Raw genomic sequence first — 7,046 nt, 5'->3', positions numbered from 1 at the left:
TGTACTTCTGTACTCTGTCTCTTTAAAGACTTTACCCTTTTTCTTTTTAAGACATTAACTTTATTCTTTATATTCTTTTTCTTCTCTTTTCCAAGCCTACGTACATTTATCCAACAATGTGATCCATAAAGGTCTTTTATGTCTGAATCTGTTTTACTGTGAATCTGTAATTTTTTTCACTATCCAGGAGCATTTTTTAAAATGTTAAGCACTTCTTAAAAAACTTAAGTTGCACCATGTACAGGTAATACGGTACTGCCTGTGTCCTGCCCAGTCTAAACCTTGACTGTGCTGTTATTATGGCAATTACAGTAGTTCCTGCCTGAGGTCAGCACAGTTCAGCATGGAGCAGCCACTCCTGCCTCAGATCCATTTGGTGCCCCTGAGCCATACAATTCCAGGCACACAGCAATCCACATTGGAGCCACAATCAGCAGTTTAATTCTGAGACTGAGTGAGTGTGCAGCACAGAAACTCTTTTCATCCAAGTTACAGCCAAATCTGACACGCAGAGCACTGCGCAGACTGAAAACATGTCTCTGTATGGCAGCAGGAATCCGCCATGCTCTTCCGCCTGCCTAAGCCTGATTCTGCCTTCTGCCCAGGTGCAGGCGGGAAGCGCTGAGCCATTGGCACAGTCTCAGAGCACTCTCCTCCGATCCCAAGCGGGAACACAAACTTCCAGTCCCATAAAAGCCTTGAAATGCTTTAAAGCCAGAGTTCACGCTGGCAGCACAGTCCCCAGGAAGCAGCGCTTTAAAATGACGCAGCTTTTTTTCTGCTGCTGTTGCTGAATCAGGAAATTTTTCTACAGCGCGCCACCAACAAATAGCAAAAATCTGTGTTAAACTCTCTCTCCCTTATTTTTAAGCCTTCTCAGGTTTTTAAGTGGATTTATCCCCACGTTGGGCGCCATCTGTTGAAATAGGAGCGGCGGCAGGGCTGCGTCCCCGGCACCCGGCTGCCCGCATGGCTAGCTATGCCCGAAATAATTACACGGAAACTGTATTCTTTTAAACACTGCCTGGCCCGGCTAGTTCCAGCTTCTTATTGGCTAGCTCTTGCATATTGTTCTAACCCATTTTTAATATTTTGTGTAGCCCACGAGCTGGCTTACCAGGGAGGATCTTAACCTGCATCTGTCTGGAGCGGGAGAATCATGGCGACTCCTTCACTAAGCTTCTTTTTTCCCAGCATTCTCTTCTGTCTACTCCACCTACCTAATTTTCTGTCCTATGAGGGCCGAGGCAGTTTCTTTATTATTAACCAATCAAAGCAACAGATAAGATACAAGACCCACCTCCATCAGATGGATAGATAGATAGATAGATAGATAGATAGATAGATAGATAGATGCTCTATCTTAGTTACTGTTCCATTGCTGTGAAGAGATACCATGACCAAAAGAAAGCATTTAATTGGAGGCTTGCTTACAGTTTACTGGAAGTCTAATCCATGATCAAAATGGCAGACAGACATGGCACTAGGGCAGTAGCTGAGAGTTTACATTTGATCTGCAAGGTGTTGGGGAGGGAGGCAGGTTGAGTTGGGTGGACTGAGCCTGGTAGGGCCTTATGAAACCTCAAAGTCTATCTTCAGAAGCATACCTTCTCCAACAAGGACACATCACCTCCTAATCCTTCCTATAAAGTCTACCAGTTGAAAACCAAGTATTAAAATATATGAGCCTATGGGGGGGGGGGTCATTCTCATTCAAAACTACCACATTTTCCATTGCCATGAAATTTTATTTGTGGGTAGCAACTCCCATATTGTAGGTCAGGGGTTCTCTCTTCCTGGAATTTAAAGTGAACACAGGTCTAGGTCAATAACTACAGACCATTAGGAAACTGTACTAGTTCTCTTTCTTGCTGAGGGCCAAAAGGGTGTAACAAAAACAATTTGGGGAGGGATTTGTTTTGGGTCACAGGTGGAAGTGGAATCCACTATGTCAACAAAATCTTGGTGAGAAGAGGTCTAGCCACTGCAGACAGAACCCGAGGCAGCTACTCCTATTGTATGTGTGAGAGACACGCTAATACTCAGCCCTTTCCGTTCGGCCCAGGACTCCAGCCTGTGGGAGGGTGCCACTTGTGTTCCCCAAGGTTCATTTCTCCTCAGTTAAACCTGACTGGAAATACCCTCACGGATACCCAAAGGTATGTCCTCTGGTTGATTCCAAATCCTGTCAGGTTGACAATCAAAATTAACCATGTTGACATCTTCAGGATTCTGAAACAGGACATTGTAAACAATTGGCAAGAAGGTGCTCACATTCGTCTTTGTTCAGTGAGCCCTGGAGAGGATGAGAAAGGTCAGGCGTTAACGACTTCTAGGCAGGACATAGTGGACAGAAGCATCTCACCAGATGTTTTCCATAGCAGTCATGTTGAAGCAAGGTCAGCACTGGAATAACTCCGGTGCAGTCGGACTTTGGGTCCACTCTCCCATTCCCCTCAAATGTGCTTTTCTAGCATGGCCTTTCCTCTAAACTAGTGCTCACACTTTTCTGCCTGGAACAGCCTTTCCTTCTCCTGCAGCTCAAAAATACTGCAGTTCAGCAACCTTCAAGACCAGGTTTAAACCTCTGTCAAGGACCAGCCACAAATATGCAAATAATAAGACAGAAAACATAGGAAGTATCAGGAGGACATTCCAGTTACTGAAATCCTGAAATTCACCCACTGTCGATTGCGTTGGGTGGGTTACTCAGTCTAGGGGTTTGTAACCCACCCTGCAATCAGTTATTCCAGGGTCTTGAAGGGGCACTACCTGGAAGGGAATGAGCTAGGACAGAAGAATGAGGCCAAGCAGATTTGTCAAAGCCCCCTTTATTAGGATCATGGTTGCTGCTTATATAGCCCCTGGATGAGGGCTTGGTGGACAGGGCACGGGATCTCGCCGCGTGGTCCTGGTCACGTAGGCTAGGTTACATTCGGTCAGGTAGGCCAAGAAGTCACGAGTTGCCACACCTGGTTCCCTGGATAGCTGGAATGTGAGGCAGGTTCCGCTAACAGATAACTGTTAATTGGGTGTGAGGCAGGTTCTCTCAATAGAACATAATTATGGGTGTGAGGCAGGTTCTCTCAATAGAACATAATTATGGGTGTGGGGTTCCCTGCAGACTCCCCAGGGTGATGGTTCCTGTAATGATTTTTAGGGGGGAAACGGCTCGTGACACACCCACAGTTATTTTTCCATAGCTTTTATGCCCAATGTCAATTGCGGGGGGGGGGGGGTGTAGCAAAAGACTTTATTAACATGATACAAAGGATAACTCACACAGTCAATCACCTTACCACTTTGAGACATCTAATCATCAGCATTCTGTTGTCTAGGTAGCAAAGGTGCTCTGGAGTCCATCCCTCCCCAGGTGACCTCTTAGTTACAAAAGCAGGAGCAGAAGTATGTTTGCATATCCTGACCACCTGTCAGGATGGCGTGGATTTATCTTAATTTCAAAAGAACAAGCAGTCACATCCTGAGTTGGTACGGGCAACTATGCTTGTCAACCTCCAAATTCTTGGACGATCAGACAAGGTGGAAATAGCCCTGCATTTTCCAGCCTCCACAGTTCCTCTCTTTTTATTAATTTTTATAAACCCTGTGCTTCTGCAACACGACACATAATCATGTCTGCATTAGGTGAACACTTTCCCGTTTCCCAGACTTACCTGTCTTCAGTACCTGTAGTCTTAGGAGTCTGGGAGGAAAAAGGATCAACACCCACCCACCCACCCCCCATCCACTTCCCCTCCCACCCCGCAATGACTGCCAACCTCCGCAAACAAAGGATTAAGGGAGAAAATTGCTTTTGGGCTCTGTGTCTTGAGAAAATTTCTTGTTAAGAGAGTTCATCTGCAATTAGATACTGTTTTGTGAATAAACATGTCTCCATGGCTACAGTCTCCTAATTAAAGGATAGGAGGATCACCAAGGTTAGGAATGCCCTTTTCAGTTGGTCTAGAGTGCTTCTTAACAATTTCTAGCTGTATCGAAATCTAAATTTTTTATTAAATATGTTAAATCCATGTACCCATAGGAAATGTCAAACTTTTCTCAACATATTATTGTGAACTACAGCAGTTACAAATATTAAACAGTCAATATCATAATTTTAGAGTGGAAATTAACAATAAACACATAATTTGTCATATCACAATTCTCTTAAATCCATTCTAATCAGAAGACAAGAAAAGGTTTCTTTGATAGGTGAGAGTCCAACCACATTGCTGCTTTTAAGTAATTGTCCCAGGCTCTGAGTAACATCAAAAACCCTTAGGCTACCCTCCTGACATTTGAAGATGTGCTACCAGTCACTCCTTGCCAGGAAAAAGTTTAGGTCTCAGTTCTCAGGTCCTGTATTACAGCAGCAGATTGAATACCATACTGTCAAAATGAGTTCTGTGTCCCAAAGAATAAAACAGTCAAATGTTCAGTCTGTTTCTGGTCCAGCTCCAAGGTAAACAGGATTCACTAGGTCTGGAAGTCTGCATAGCAAGTCCATTAAGAGGCTGGAAATCACCAGTCGTCACCATGATCTCATTTGCCTTTTCAGACTGCAGCAAGCTGTTGTCAGGATCGATCATGGCAGAAGCAGCAGCAGACTCAGTGGCTGTGTGGGTACTGAGTGTTGGGACCTCTTGGTCCCACAGAGATCAGGAACCTCTTTCTGCTTCTCCTATGGTGTCATCAGCTGCTGCGATGTCTTCAGGACTGGCATCCTCTGCTGTACATGCAGTCATCCCATCCAGCTTTATTTTCTTCCTGTGAAAACAGCACAAACATATCCTCAACCCAAATTAATACAGGGTCAGGTCTTTTTCATAATCCAGGGCAAGGGTTTTTTCACCTTGTCTTAGCAAAGGTTGCCTTGGAGCCATCATGCCAAATCTGTCCCCAGCAGATTGCTCACAGTCATCCATAAAAGGTGTATGACTTAAGGCATTATGTGGTGATTCTTAATTCTTCTGTTTTTAACCTTTTAAGTTGTTTTCAAGGAGCTATGGGCATGCCCCACAATTCCTTTTCGCCATTAACAAGATATGCAGGTCTTCCATTGGAAGAAGCATTTGTAAAATTTAGTATTACATCCTTTAAGGGATCTTTTGCTACAACTTTAGGAGAAATAAAGGAATATAGCTGTGCCATTGCAGCAACAATCATCTGGGAAAAGATTATTAATCTGGCCTTCAAATTGAGCAAATGCAATTGCCCAAGAATTAAAATAACCAATCAATTTGTTGCTTAGTATAAGGAACATTGATCATAGCTGGTTCCCCACCAAAATATCTCCTAGATTCCATCCTGCTCTTCTGTGCTAAGCAGGCTATTGCTTCAAAATAAGGGTTTAATACCTAACTGGTGAAAACGAAAAGGTGCAGCCATAGAAGCAGGCCATTTGCCATAAAACTGCTGTAGGAGTAAGTTTTGTAGGTAATATACATGCTTGCCAAGGTGATAATTAATATAATTAATTATATGATAANTTCTGTAGCTGTCTGCTGGAATTTGGATCACTGCTCCCTTTAAGAATTTCACTTACTGAGAACTCAAGAACAATGGCAATGGGTTTTTGATCCTACTGCACGTACTGGCTTTGTGGGAGCCTAGGCAGTTTGGATGCTCACCTTACTAGACCTGGATTGAGGTGGGTGGTCCTCGGACTTCCCACAGGTCAGGGAACCCTGATTGCTCTTTGGGCTGATGAGGAGGGGGACTTGATCAGGGGAGGGGGACTTGATGGGGGCAGGGGGAGGGAAATGGGAGACAATGGTGGGGAGGAGGCAGAAATGTTTAATAAATAAATAAATTTAATAAAAATACATAAATAAACGAAAAAAAAAGCTGATAGCTAAAAAAAAAAAGAATTTCACTTAGTGGCTCAAGGTCTCCCATAAGGATATTTTAGATGAGGCTTTAGCCATTGTACGTCTTATTAAAAGTTTGTAAGCTGACTTTCTAGTCCAAATTGCAAGTCTGCCTAGCTGACAGGAAAATGGAAAAAAAGAAAGCATCTTCAACAAATGGTACTGGCATAACTGGATGTCAACATGTAGAAACTGAGAAGTTTCTGTAAAGCAAAGGAAATGATCATTCCAAGACAAAAAATCAGCCAACAGAATGGGAAAAGATCTTCACAACCCCACATTGATCTTCAAATTATACAAAGAACTCAAGAGATTGGTCATTAAAAGAACAAATAATCTAATAAAAATGAGGTACAGACTTAAACAGGGAACTCTCAACAGACAAATCTAAAATGGCTGAAAGACACCTAAGGAAATGCTCAACATCCTTAGCCATCAGAGATTTCCTCTTGCACCCGTAAGAATGGCCAAGATAAAAAACACTGATGACAATTTATGTAGAAGAGGATGTGGGGTAAAGGGAACACTCTTCTATTGCTGGTGGGAATGCAAACTGGTACAGCCCTTTTGGATACCAGTATGGTGATTTCTCAGAAAATTAGGAAACAACCCGACTCACGACCCAGTAATACCAATTTTGGGCATATCCAAAGGATGCTCAATCGTGCCACAAGCACATGTGCTCAACTATGTTCATAGCAGAATTATTTGTCATAGCCAGAATCTAGAAACAACCTAAATGCACCTCTTTTACACAGATGATAAATGGGCTGAGAAGGAAATCAGAGAAACATCACCCTTCACAGTAGCCATAAATAACATAAGATATCTTGGAGTAACTCTAACCAAACAAATAGAAGACCTGTATGACAAGAACTTTAAATCTTTGAAGAAAGAAATTGAAGACAATACTAGAAAATGGAAAGATCTCCCATGCTCTTGGGTAGGTAGAATTAACATAGCAAAAATGGCGATCATACCAAAAGCAACCTACAGATTCAATGCAACGCTCAGCAAAATCCTAGCAAAATTCTTCACAGACCTCGACAGTGTAATACTCAACTTCATGAAAAAAAAAAAAAAAAAAAAAAACCAGGATAGCCAAAACAATCCTGTACAATAAAGGACTTTCTGGAGGCATCACAATCCCTGACTTTAAACTCTACTACAGAGCTA

This window comes from Alexandromys fortis, unplaced genomic scaffold (genome assembly GCF_014885135.2).
Source record: "Alexandromys fortis isolate MF-2015 unplaced genomic scaffold, M_Fortis_MF-2015_v1.1 scaffold_182, whole genome shotgun sequence".
Classification (NCBI taxonomy): domain Eukaryota; kingdom Metazoa; phylum Chordata; class Mammalia; order Rodentia; family Cricetidae; genus Alexandromys; species Alexandromys fortis.
This window is presented reverse-complemented; position numbering follows the sequence as displayed.